Source organism: Gorilla gorilla, chromosome 1, assembly GCF_029281585.2.
Source record: "Gorilla gorilla gorilla isolate KB3781 chromosome 1, NHGRI_mGorGor1-v2.1_pri, whole genome shotgun sequence".
Taxonomy (NCBI): Eukaryota; Metazoa; Chordata; class Mammalia; order Primates; family Hominidae; genus Gorilla; species Gorilla gorilla.
In genome coordinates, this window is record NC_073224.2 from 143,513,409 (window position 1) to 143,526,576 (window position 13,168).

The 13,168-nt window shown below is 36.8% G+C and overlaps 1 pseudogene; it reads right to left on the reverse strand.

Annotated features, from left to right (window-relative positions):
• Positions 1-1,218: 1,218 nt before the first annotated feature.
• On the reverse strand, positions 1,219-11,962 carry LOC101142182 (secretory carrier-associated membrane protein 1-like; annotated as a pseudogene).
• Between the last annotated feature and the right edge of the window lie 1,206 nt (positions 11,963-13,168).

The following is a 13,168-nucleotide window of genomic DNA, read 5'->3' on the forward strand; positions in this document are numbered from 1 at the left end:
AGTTAACACTTTTCCAGTGTTCCACAACCTCTCCTGGGACTCTCTAGGGCTGGGAGCAGGCAGAATTAGCAGGCCGTGTCACACTGGTCAGGCACATTTGAACCCACTCACCAAAAATTCATCACCAGCCTGGCCAACATGGTGAAACCCCGTCTCTACTAAAAATACAAAAATTAGCTGGGCGTGGTGGCACGTGCCTGTAATCCTAGCTACTCAGGAGACGGAGGCAGGAGAATCGCTTGAAACCATCCAGGAGGCGGAGGTTGCAGTGAGCCGAGATCGCGCCACTGCAGTCCAGCCTGGGCAACAGAGCGAGACTCTGCTTCAAAAAACCCCCCCCAACAACCACCACAACAACAAAAAAATCATGATGTAGACATAGCTGTGGACTCTTGATTTCCATAGCGGAATTTGAGAAAGTGCTCCTGATATTTAGTGAGCAGGGGCCAGGGATACTAAACCGTTTGCAATATATAGGACAGTTTCACCAAAATAATGGATGAAAAGGAGTTATCCTGCACTGTTATCAATTATACCCTCCTTGAAAAACAATTATCTATAGGAAGAAACTAATTCCCTAAAAACAAAAGTTGAGATTGCAGAAATCAGAAGACTGGACAGAGTTAAAGGGGAAAAGCAGATATTACAACCAGGAAAGACAACTGGGAAAATAATATATACCCAAATCTAACTATACTTAACAAAGGAATTAGAAAAGGGGAAGATGCTTTGCTGTTATTAGATCGGAAACTGTGGCAGAGGTCCAAAGAAATCTTGGGTAGAAAGAGAGGGGAAGATATGTGAGAGCAGACTGAATTGTCTGTAGACCCTGCTGAGAAGCAGGATCCAAAAAAAACTGTTGAGAAGTAGCTCTTAAAGCTGAATGTGAAAAATTCATAATATAGACAATTGGGAACCCACTATCTTAAGGACTGATACTGCTATTTTGAGTAGTTACAAAGATTCTGGACAGATTATAGAGAAGAGTAGGAAGATCAGTAGAAAATACTGGAAGAATTACAAGGGAAGTATCAATATGACAGTTTTGGGTGAACTTCATGCTGGATAAATAAATGGAATAGACTTCTAAGGGAAGACATAGCAATAATGAGGCATATTATGGGGAACCAGGCAGGAATAGAAGAGAATGAGTCCTGTTTGATGGGGGACAATCACTTGAGTGGGATTGTTCTACTCAGAGAGGAGAATGTGAACAAACTATTTGAAACCTGCATTCAGATTGGGTCTCTGAAATCTAAAGCTATAGCCGTGATCAGAGTCTACACAAAATAACAAATCCAGAATTAACCTGAAGCCATGTGTTGGGAGTAATTCTTATGAGATTATGGATATATGTTTCATGGGTCCAAGAGCCTATTCCCTCCACAGCACCACCCTTGGCCTTGAATGATGAACAAAATAAATAGAATTTTAGGCAGCTTATCCACATTGTCTCCTATGCCTGGCACACAATTTTAAAGCTAGAAGCTTGCATACACTAAAGGTCCCACAGAACTTAGCATCAGTTTATAATCCTAGACTGCAAGCCTGACTGCAAAACACAGAAAAACTAAAAAATAAGTTTAAATCCCTATCATCTAGAAGGCCTGTATAAAACGAGACTATTGTGGCCAACTTCTGTACGTTGAATTTGCCCCCTCTCCCCACCTTCCTCTCTCCGGCACATAGGCTGATGCCTGGAGTCCCTGTCTGTGTAACAGCTTCTTACCTCTGCATAGTGCTACCATAAGCAGATGTGAAATGAACAAGGTCAAAATCCCAAATGACCTACAGTTTAAGGTCATTCACTCAGACCACAGCAGGTAAAAACCAAACTCACATGGCAGAAAACAGGTCATGGCCAGTCTCTAAGTTTAAAACCAAAACCAAATTGTACCACAAAATCTTAAATTCCTCACATGGCCTAAATTTTTCATGGGCAATTTACTCCCCAAATTGCATTTATCTTTGCAATGCTCCTAACTGATGCACCAGATGTCTAGTATATACACGTGGTCCCAGGTATGTATTTTCCTGCTGTAGTTTCCTTGGGTATCTGGTTTTCATGCATTCTTTTAAACATGGCTCTTCTGATCTCCATCTCAGGAATTGTTTTTGATTCTTGAAAAAAGAGAGTTGAAACATTGGGCTGTTTTGACAACTTACATAGGATCCTCAAATTCTAGAACCACCATTGTTACAGTACTTTTCTAAATAAAGCCATAAATAATTAAAGCCAAATATTAAGTATATAATTTGAAAGAAAATCATATAGAAAGAATACCTGTAATTCTATCATATGGAGATACTAGTCAATAACCATTTATTTTCTTTAGAGATGTATAGACACATTATGTATACGTGTGTATGTATATACATATATTTTATAAAATTATAATAGTTGACAATAGCATGTATTGACATTTTCCAGTTTTAAAATAAGAATATATTATTATGGTGTAAAATTTGTTAACAACCAGATGTTATTTATATGATATTTTCCCTTATTTGATATTTAGGCTGTTTCCCTTTTTAAAACAATTATTATAAACAACTCTTTAACATTATTTTTAATTCAAGGGGACAGTTAGTTCCACCTGTAGATATTTATTTTTCTATCCCCAAATTGTTAATCGTATTCTATTGAATAACCAATCCATCATATATGCACTGATTTGAAATATCTTTATCATGTACTAAATTCATATTTGTGTCTGGAATTTTTATCCGATTAGTGTTGTAATAAATTCATAGTCACTGACTTCAGCCAAGTCCTTATTACTTATTTGTATATCTTCATGCTTGGCTTCCACTTTTATTCTCCTCAGGTATTAGTTTGGAACTTCACTACAGTCAACACTCCCTTTTAATCTTGGTGTTAGTACTTTAACTTCATCATCAGTAAGATAAAGGCCACAGTGTGATCTCTGCAACACCTTTGTACTCATTTCCTAAGGCTGCCATAACCAAGAACCAAAACCTTGGTGGCTATGACAACAGAAATTTATGCTGTCACAGTTCTAGGGGTTAGAAGCTTGAAATGAAGGTATGAGCAGGGCCATGCTCCTTCTAAAACTTGTAGAAGAGAATTCTGTCTTGCCTCTTCCTAGCTTCTGGAAGCTCTTGGCAATCCATGGTCATTCTTTAGTTTGCAAATGCAACATTTCAATCTCTGCCTCAGTTGTCATGGCCATCATCCCTCATGTGTCTTCACATTGTCTTCCTTGTGTGTGTTTGTGTGTGTGTGTGTGTGTGTGTGTGTGTCCAAATTTCCCTCTTTTATAAAGATTGCAGTTGTATTGGATTAGGGGCCCACCATACTCCAGTACATCATCTTCACTAATTACATCTGAAGCAGCCTGATTTCTGAATAGGTCACATTCTGAGGGAGTAGGGCTAGGACTTGAATATATATTTTGGGGAAACACAATTCAACCCATATAAATCTCTCCTCCAACCACACACGACCCACATCCGCTCTCATTTCACTCCTTCTCTTGTATCGAAGGATGATGCCTTCTTTCTGTTCAGGTTAGTTTCATGTTTTTGTTCTTTATTCCAATGCCTTCTATGTGTTCTGAGACTTTGCTCTATCAACCAACCACTCTTTTTGGTATTTTAATCTTCTGCCTTTCCATTAAAAACTCCCCTGCATTCTGACAACACGTCGCTCTTATGTCCCTTTCTTATCCCTCTCCTATTCAAAATACCAAAGTTATCCTTTCCTTGAACTTGAACCTCTGTTTAGTCATAATTACATCTTTCTCTTATTCTTTATATATTAGGTCTCTTCACTTCTATCAAGGGCATTAACTGCTTAGGGTTTTCATAAAGAATTGCCACTGTTGTCTTTTGACATGAATCATTGCATGTAGAGGGCAATTAAAGAAAATCAAGACTGAGTTAATATGTAAATATTGATTCATTTTGATTTGATTTTTCTATATGGTGAGACATAGAGTCTAGTTTTATTCTTCTGCATATGGTTATCCAGTTTTCTCAGCATCATTTATGTAAGAGGCTACTCTCTCCTTATTGTATTTTCTTCCAAAATGGGTTGGCTGTAAGTGTGTGGATTGATATTTGGGCTCTCTATTCTGTTCCATTGTTTTTATGCAGTACCAGCTGATTTATTGTCAGGTAGTGTGAGGCCTCCAGTTTTGTTCTTTTCGTTCAAGATGTCTTTGGCTATTTGGGGTCTTTTGTGGTTTCATATTAATTTTAGTACTTTTTTTTCTATTTCTGTGAGGAATGTCGTTGGTATTTTCGTAGAGATTGCACTGAATCTGTAAATTGCTTTGGGTAGTATGGTCATTTTAACAATATTGATTCTTCCAACCCATGGGCATAGAATATATTTTTATTTAAAAATAAAGCTACTACGAGACAAAAAAGCTATGAAGCTACTAGAACAAAACACTGGAGAAATGCTCCAGAACATTGATCTGGGCAAAGATACTTTGAGTAAGCCTCAAAAGCACACGAAATAAAATCAAAACTAAAATGGGATTACATAAAGCTCAAAAGCTTCCGCACAACAAAGAAAACAATCAAAAACTGAAAAGACAACCTACAGAATGAGAGAAAATGTTTGCAAACTATCCATCTGACAAGGAATTAATAACCAAAATATATAAGGCACTCAAACAACTCAATAGTAAAAAACCAAATAATTGAATAAAAAATGGGCAAAAGATCTGAACACATTTCTCAAAAGAAGACATACAAATGGCTAACAGATATATGAAAAAATGGTCACCACCACTAATTATCAGAGAACTGCAAATCAAAACCACAATGAGATATCATCTCACTCCAGTTAGAATGACTTTTACAAAAAAGACAGAGAATAGCAGATACTGGTGAGAATGTAGACAAAGGGGAACCCTTGTACACCATTAGTGGGAATGTTAATTAGTACCTTCTTTTTTCAAAAAGACACCTGCACTTGTATGTTTCTTGCAGCACTATTCACAATAGCAAAGTCATGGAATCAACCTAAATGTCCATCAATGGTAGACTGGATAAAGAAAATGTGGTATGTATACACCATGGAATATTACACAGCCCTCAAAATGAAATTATGTCCTTTGTAGCAACATAGATGCAGCTGGAGGCCATTATCTTTTAAAAACTTAACTAGTGAGATGGCTGCCGATGCTGCGAAAAGTGCTGCTGTGATTATCATCCTGATTCCAATAGGAATATTTTGGTTGAGAACAGTAAGGGTTGAAACTCAACCACAATTACCCCAATTTCATATGCCTGGAATGCATGTACAGCAAACTAACAAATATAGACGAAGAAGAATACAAAGAGTCTGAATGAACTGTCACTCCTGAAAGCTCCATAAAGTGGTCTGTACCAACAGACAAATGAACAAGGAGTAAAAAGCAAGAACCACAGGATACTCAAACTAAAATCAACCACTCTTGCAAAATCAACACAAAACCAAGACAAGCATCTGAAGATATTTAGAAACAGTGTTACAGCATGGAACATCCACAAGTAGTATATAAGCTTTACTGTCTTTTGGAATTCTATAGGAATGTCAACAGAAAAATCCTGATAGAAACAAGGTTCTATAGGAAAATTGCTAAGAAGAAGTGGCCAATTATTTTTTCTACCATGTTGAGTGAGGTTTTGCATTTCTCATTCCCGATGACTAATTCTGCATCTTTTCTTTCTACTTCTTCCTGGTGTTTAAGAAGTTCAGCTTGGGCCAATGCATGTTTTTTTGCAATCGGTGTATAAACTGGATGTTTCTCTGTTGGTTTCATTATTGCTGGTTGTGTATTGGGTACATTAGGCATCCTCACACTGCCTGGTGGAGGCTTCAAGGGATTGTTGAGATCGGGTCCAAAAGAAAGGAAATCAATATATCAAAGAGATGTCTGCACCCCCATGTTTACTACAGCACTATTCACAATACCCAAAATATAGAATCAACCTAAGTGCCAACCAATGGATAAATGAATAAGTAAAATTTGTTATATAAACAATATTATCTAGCCATAAAAAGAATAAAATCCTGTTATTTGCAGCAACATGAATGGAAGTGGAGGGCATTATGTTAAGTGAAATACACCAAGCACAGAAAGACAAATATAGCATGTTCTCACTCATATGTGTGAGCTAAAAAGGTGGAGCTCATGGAGATAGATAGATTTCCAGAGGCCAGGAAGGGTGGGAAAGGAGGGAATAAAGAGAGATTATTAATGGGTACAATTATATAGTTACTAATAGATAGAAGAAATAAGACCTGGTGTTTGATAGATCAGAAGGGTGACTATAGTTAACATTAGTCTATTAAACATTTCAAAATAGCTAGAAGAGAATAATTTGAATGTTCCTAGCATAAAGAAAAGCTAAACATTTAATGTGATGGATATCCTAATTACCCTGATTTGATTATATGAATGTATCAGATTATCACATGTACCCTGAAAATATGTACATCAATTATGTCTCAATAAAAAATAATTTTTAAAAATATGTAAATGTTGGATAGTTGGCTCAAATCCTTCTTGAGTATCCAGTTTTTTTCCCCATGAACCTGACAGTGTTAGGTTAGTATTCATGAATCAGGAGAATCATGATGGTGTGCCCTAGATGCTTGGAATGTCCTTAAATTGTGGTAACAGAGAATTTTAGATACATTACATTATAAATAATTGTCTTGTCACACTAACCTTAAGCAAACAAAGATTTGAGAACTGGATTAAGTTATCTTTCTATCCCCAGGACCTAGCAAAGTTCGGAACCTATTAGGTGACCAATAAATATTTTTTGATGAACGGGATCATGGATAAGCAAATGATGTCTATTCTGAGATAGCTGGTGTTACAAGATGATTTGTCCATATAAAGATCTGTTTCACACATTGATTTCATTAATGCAGTACTTTAACCAGGAAACAGGCCATTCAAGGTAAAAGTTATATAACACAAAAGAAAATGGAATTTTCCAAACAGATATTCTGTGAAGCATTGTTCATATACTATAGAAGGTAAAAATAAATTACTTTTAAAAAAAGTGCTGTGTGCAAATAACTTTGGGAAGGACTGAACTTTTTTGCCCCTTATTTATTTAGGTCTTTCACATCTTTATTATTTTATTTATATTATTTTTAAATTGATAGATACAATTGTGTATATTTATGGTGTACAATATACATATGTTGTGGAATGACTAAATCTAGCTAGGAAGGTTTTTCTTTCAGTGCAGAAATTCTTAGAACTCACAAATTATTTAGATTTGCATTTGGCTGCATGTGACAGGGATCTGATTGCAAAGATATAAACAAGTAGGAGTTTATTTTTCTTATGTAGAAAAATAAATGCAGACACAGTCATCCAGAATGGAATGTCAGTTCCAGGATGCCTCCAGTACGCAGTCTCCTTTCTGAATTCTCCTGCAGCCTCCCTGGCATAGTGTGGGGCTTTCTTTCTCATGCTCATACGGTGGCTGCTGCACTTCTAGGCAGGAAACACCTGAAAGAGTCCAGGGTAGAAAGTGGAGAACAGGAAATATGTCCCTTTATTTCTGGAAAGAAATATATTTTTCTCAGTTGTCCACTTAGTTAACTTGTGCTTATGTCTCACTGCCAGGAAATAATAGGTCATGCAGCTATCACTAGCTGTAAGTGAGTCTGGAATAAGGAATATTTTTAATTGATGCATTGCTGTCCTAAAGCAAAATCAAGGATCTTTTAGTTAAGAAAGGAAGAGGAAATGGGTATTGGTCTGCCAACCAACAGTGTATAAAACTAAGGTGTATTGTGACTTCCCAAAAACGGGAATATAGTCATATGTGTTATTTCTTCACCTTGTTTTTCAAGATCTCCTTTGAGAAGGCTTTACAGGCATTCTGGCAAGAATATAATTGACATCATGACCAGAAGGTGGCCTGTCACTGACTTTAATCTTCCCAGCATATAATTCTGTCCTCTCTTAGGTAAATAATCAGAGACATTAGCTTTTTTCAGACTGCATTTCTGAAGAATATGGGCCTTACCTTTCTTAGGTTACAATACTCTAGGAAGGTCTAGGTCAACTGATAAGGATGCTGCCATATCAGGGAATGATCTCAAGCAGGAACACATAAGGATCTATTTAAAGCAAGCAAACAAACAAACCCTAAATAGAGCTAATCCCTGCTCTGTCTGGCTTCTTAATTCTCACAGTGAACGAAGTAAGTAAACTGGAAAAAGTATCCACCAAGATAGTTTTTGTCTAACTGAGGTGGGATTGATGGTGGCAATGGTCTCGATTTGTTTACTCCTTCCATTAAAGACACTGAGTCTATACTAGCCTTGGCATAAATCATGTGTGGAACCAACAGTGTGCCAGTTCTGAGCCCAGGTCTTTAGAGGCCCTGTGTTTTTCTTCTTGTTGCCTCTTGCTGCTCTCACTTTGCCATGAGAATAAGGCTGGATGAGCCTGCTGGTGAGCAGTCATGTGGAATAGAGCAAGATGGCACAGGCTTGTGAGCAAGTTCATCCAGGGTTGACTGTTTAATTGCCCTACAGCTGGCAATAGACACATAACTAAGTCTTGATGAGCTCAGCTTCGATCAACAAAATGCTTAGTCAACCTAAAGACTTGTGAGTAAGAAGAGTTTATTGCCATATGCCAGGGGGATTTTGTGTTTTCTGTCATGGTTGTTACACGGCATTACTATGGTAACAGATAACTGATACACTAACTCAGCTGAGAAGGGGTGTTGAACAAGTTGTGAATAAATTGGAGTGTCTGGAATACCATTACTGCTATTGTGTCTCTTCTCTGCATTTCTTGCCTCAACTTGTTTTGAAAATTGCATCCTAACTTGTGTATGAATCTCCTGAATACTCTTTGCTCTTTATTTAGTATTATCTTTACCACATCTTTTGAATGTTGTAGGTAACATTACTCTTTTAAAAATAATTTTGATTTTCAAAAATAAATATTTTAAAATCATATAATAAGCACTTCTGTCTCACCACACAGAATGAGTAGTTCTTAACATTTTGTTATATTTGCTTCAAGTCTCCTGTTTTATGACAGCATACTCCTACATGTAAAGTTGTGACCCTCTAATCTCCCAACTCCCCAGTCTCATAACCCTTCTCATTCCTGGAGTCAGCCATTTGACAGATTTAGTGTAAATCCTGCCAATGCATTATAAAAATACATTAACATACTATGTTTATAAATAATTATTTTAAAATGTAGGTTTTATTATTATTTGGGTATGGTGAGGCCAACAGATCAGGACCCAACTGCCATTGAAAAGATAGTTTATTACAGTTCCCAAGGGGACGGCTATACCTCACCATGCAGGGGCCACAAGGGGAAGCACCAAGGTCAGTCAGAAGTCAGAGAGAGCTAGGGGAAAACACGGGCAAAGTCTTTATTGTGGGTTCTGCAGAAAGAAACAGGTGAGGCACGGTGAATAGGTTTAACATTGACTAATTTGAATAATTTCAGCTGGCTCAAGGGTATAGGGGTTGTCTCTAGTTGTCTGGTAGGCCCTGGGGTGATTAGGGCAGGGGAATGGTGGCCCTGAGTGAAAGAGCCCTATGGGGGCCATATAAAGGAGGTGATGGTGGGGGGTCTGGGCTCTGGATTGGTTGGTTTGCAAAGGAAAAGTACACTCACAGGAAAGTCTTTTACTGTCTCTAGCAACTAGCTAGCCCTAGGAGGGCCAGTTTCTTCAGGGTCAGCAGAGCCCCCACCATGTCATAGCATCAGAAATATAGAAAATAAAAAAAAAGGATTACTACAACATTGCATATCTATAAATAAGGTATTACATTCCATGCATTTTTAATAGACTATTTTTAGAGAAGTTTCAGGCTCACAGAAAATTGAGTGGTAGGTATAGAGACTTCCCATATACCTTCTGTCCTCTACAGGTGCATCACCTTCCACATTATTAACATCCCCTATGACAGTGGTATGTTTGTTACAATTGGTGAACCTACATTGACACATCATTATCTTCCAAAGTGTGTAGTTGACATTAGAGTTCCCTCTTGGTATTGTACATTCCATGGGTTTGAACAAATATGTCATGATGTTTCCACCGTTGTAGTATCATATAGAATAGTTGCACTTTCCTAAAAATCCTCTGTGCTCTGCCTATTCGTCTCTCCCTCTCCGCCTCAATCCCCTAACAACCACTGATCTTTTTATTGTCTCATAATTTTCTCTTTTCCAGAATGTCATGTAGTAGGAATTACACAATATATACCCTTTTCACGTTGGCTTTTTTCACTTAGTAATATGCTTTTAAGATTCTTCTGTGTTTTCATGGCTTGATAACTTGTTTTCTTTTAGTGCAGATAATATTTTATTGTCTGGATATACCATCTTTTTATCCATTCACCTTTTTAAAAACCTTTTGATTGCTTCCAAGTTTTGGCAATGATGAATAAAGCTTCAATAAACATTTGTGTGCAGGTTTTTGTGTAGGCATAAGTTTTCAACTTCTTTGGGCAAGTACTAAGGAGTGTGATTATTGATTGTCTAGTAACCATATACTTAATTTTGTTAGAAACCACCAGAATGCTATCCAAAGTAACTGTACCATTTTATATTCCCACTAGCAATGAAGGAGAGCTCCTGTTGATCCATATCCTCTCCAGCCTTTGTTGTTGTCAGTGTTCTATATTTTTGACATTTGAATAGGTGTGTAGTGGTATTTTATTGCTGTTATAATTTGCATTTCCCTGGTGACATGGGGTGTAAAGTATCTTTTGAGATGCTATTTAGCATCTGTATATTTTCTTTAGTGAGGTGTCTGTTAAGGTCTTTGGCCCATTTTTAATTGTGTTGTTTCTTTTCTTTCTTATTGTTGCATTTAATGAGTCTTTTGTGTTTTTTGGTTAAGTCTTACCAGATGTGTCTTTTGCAGATATTCCTTCCAGTCTGTGGCTTGTCTTCTTAGTCTCTTAACATTGTCTTTTGAGGAGCAGAAGTTTTTAATTTTAGTGAGGTCTAGCTTATTAATCATTTCTTTCATGAATTGTGCCTTCGGTACAATATATAAAAAGTTATTGCCATACCTAACGTCATCAAAGTCTCCTACATTGTCTTCTGAGAGTTTTATAATTTTATACTTTACATTTAGGTCTATGATGCATTTAGAGTTAATTTTTGTAAAGGGTGTAAGGTCTGTGTCTAGATTCATTTTTTTTCTTTCTGCATGTGGATGTCCAATTGTTTCAGCACCATTTGTTGAAAATTACTCTTTGCTCCATTGTATTGCCTTTACTCCTTTGTCAAAATCAGTTGATTATATTTATATGGGCCTATTTCTGGACTCTCTATTCTTTCCCATTGATTTATTTGTCTAGTCTTTAGCCAGTACTAAACTGTCTTGATTACTTTAGCTTCATAGTAAGCTCTGAGGTTGGGTAGTGTCAGTCTTCCCAATTTGTTCTCGCGTTGTGTGCATTTTAAAACCTTATATACCTTTTTCCTTTTGTTTAATTCAAAGGTAAAAACAGTATGTTTTTTAAGAAATTTTTTATTTCCATAGGTTTTTAGGGAAACAGGGGTATCTGGAACATACAATGTTTGGGTTTCCATTCCTGGAGTTACTTCACTTAGAGCAGTAGTCTCCAATCCCAACAAGGTTGCTGTGAATGCCACTAATTCATTCATTTTTATGACTCAGTAGAATTTCATCATATATATTTACCACAGTTTCTTTATCCACTTGTTGATTGATAGGCATTTTGGTTGGTTCCACAGTTTTGCAATTGCAAATTGTGCTGCTATAAACATACATGCACAACTGTCTTTCATATAATGACTCTTTTTCCTCTGGGAGATACTCAGTAGTGGGATTGCTGGATCAAATGGTAGTTCTACTTACAGTTCTTTAGGGAAGCTTCACACTGTTTTCCGTATTGGTTGTACTGGTTTACATTCCTACCAGCAGTGTAGAAATGTTCCCTTTTCAATGCATCCATGACAATATTCATTATTTTTTTATTTTTGGATTATGGCCATTCTTGTAGGAGTAAGTTGGTAGTGCATTGTGGTTTTAATTTGCATTTCCCTGATCATTAGTGATATTGAGCATTTTTTATGTGCTTGTTGGTCATTTGTATATCTTCTTTTGAGAATTGTCTACTCATGTCCTTAGCCCCCTTTTTGAGGGATTGTTTTTTTCTTGATGATTTGTTAGAGTTCCTTGTAGATTCTGGATATTAGTCCTTTGTTGGATGTATAGATTGTGAAGATTTCTTCGACTCTGTGGGTTGTCTGTTTACTCTGCTGACTGTTCCTTTTGCCGTGCAAAAGCTCTTCAGTTAAATTAAGTCCCAGCTAGTGCCATCTATTTATCCTTGTTTTTATTGCATTTGCTTATGGGTTCTTGGTCATAAAATCATTGCCTAAGCCAGGCTCTAGAAGGGGTTTTCCAATGTCATCTTCTAGAATTTTTATAGTTTCACGTCTTAGATTTAAGTCCTTAATCCATCTTAAATTGATTTTTATATAAGGTGAGAGATGAGGATCCAGTTTCATTCTCCTACACGTGGCTTGCCAATTATACCAGCACCATTGGTTGAATAGGGTGTTCTTTCCCCATTTTATGTTTTTGTTTGCTTTGTCAAAGATCAGTTGGCTGTAAGTATTTGGCTTTATTTCTGGGTTCTCTATTCTGTTCCATTGGTCTATGGGCCTCTTTTTATACCAGTACCATGCTGTTATAGTGGCTATGGCCTTATAGTATAGTCTGAAATCAGGTACTGTGATGCCTCCAGATTTGTTCTTTTTGCTTAGTCTCGCTTTCGCTATGAGGGCTCTTTTTTGGTTCCGTATACATTTTAGGATTGTTTTTTCTAGTTCCATGATGAATGATGGTGTTATTTTGATGAGAATTGCCTGAATTTGTAGATTGCTTTTGGCAGTATGGCCATTTTCACAATATTGATTCTACCCATCCATGAGCATGGGATGAGTTTCCATTTCATTCTGTCCTGTGTGATTTCTTTCAGTAGTTTTTTGTAGTTTTCCTTGCATAGGTCTTTCATGTCCTTGATTAGGTATATTCCTAAGTATTTATTTTATTTTTGCAGCTATTGTAAAAGCACTTGAGTTCTTGATTTGATTCTCAGCTTTGTTGCTGTTGATGTATAGGAGTTACTGATTTGTGTACATTAATTTGGTAT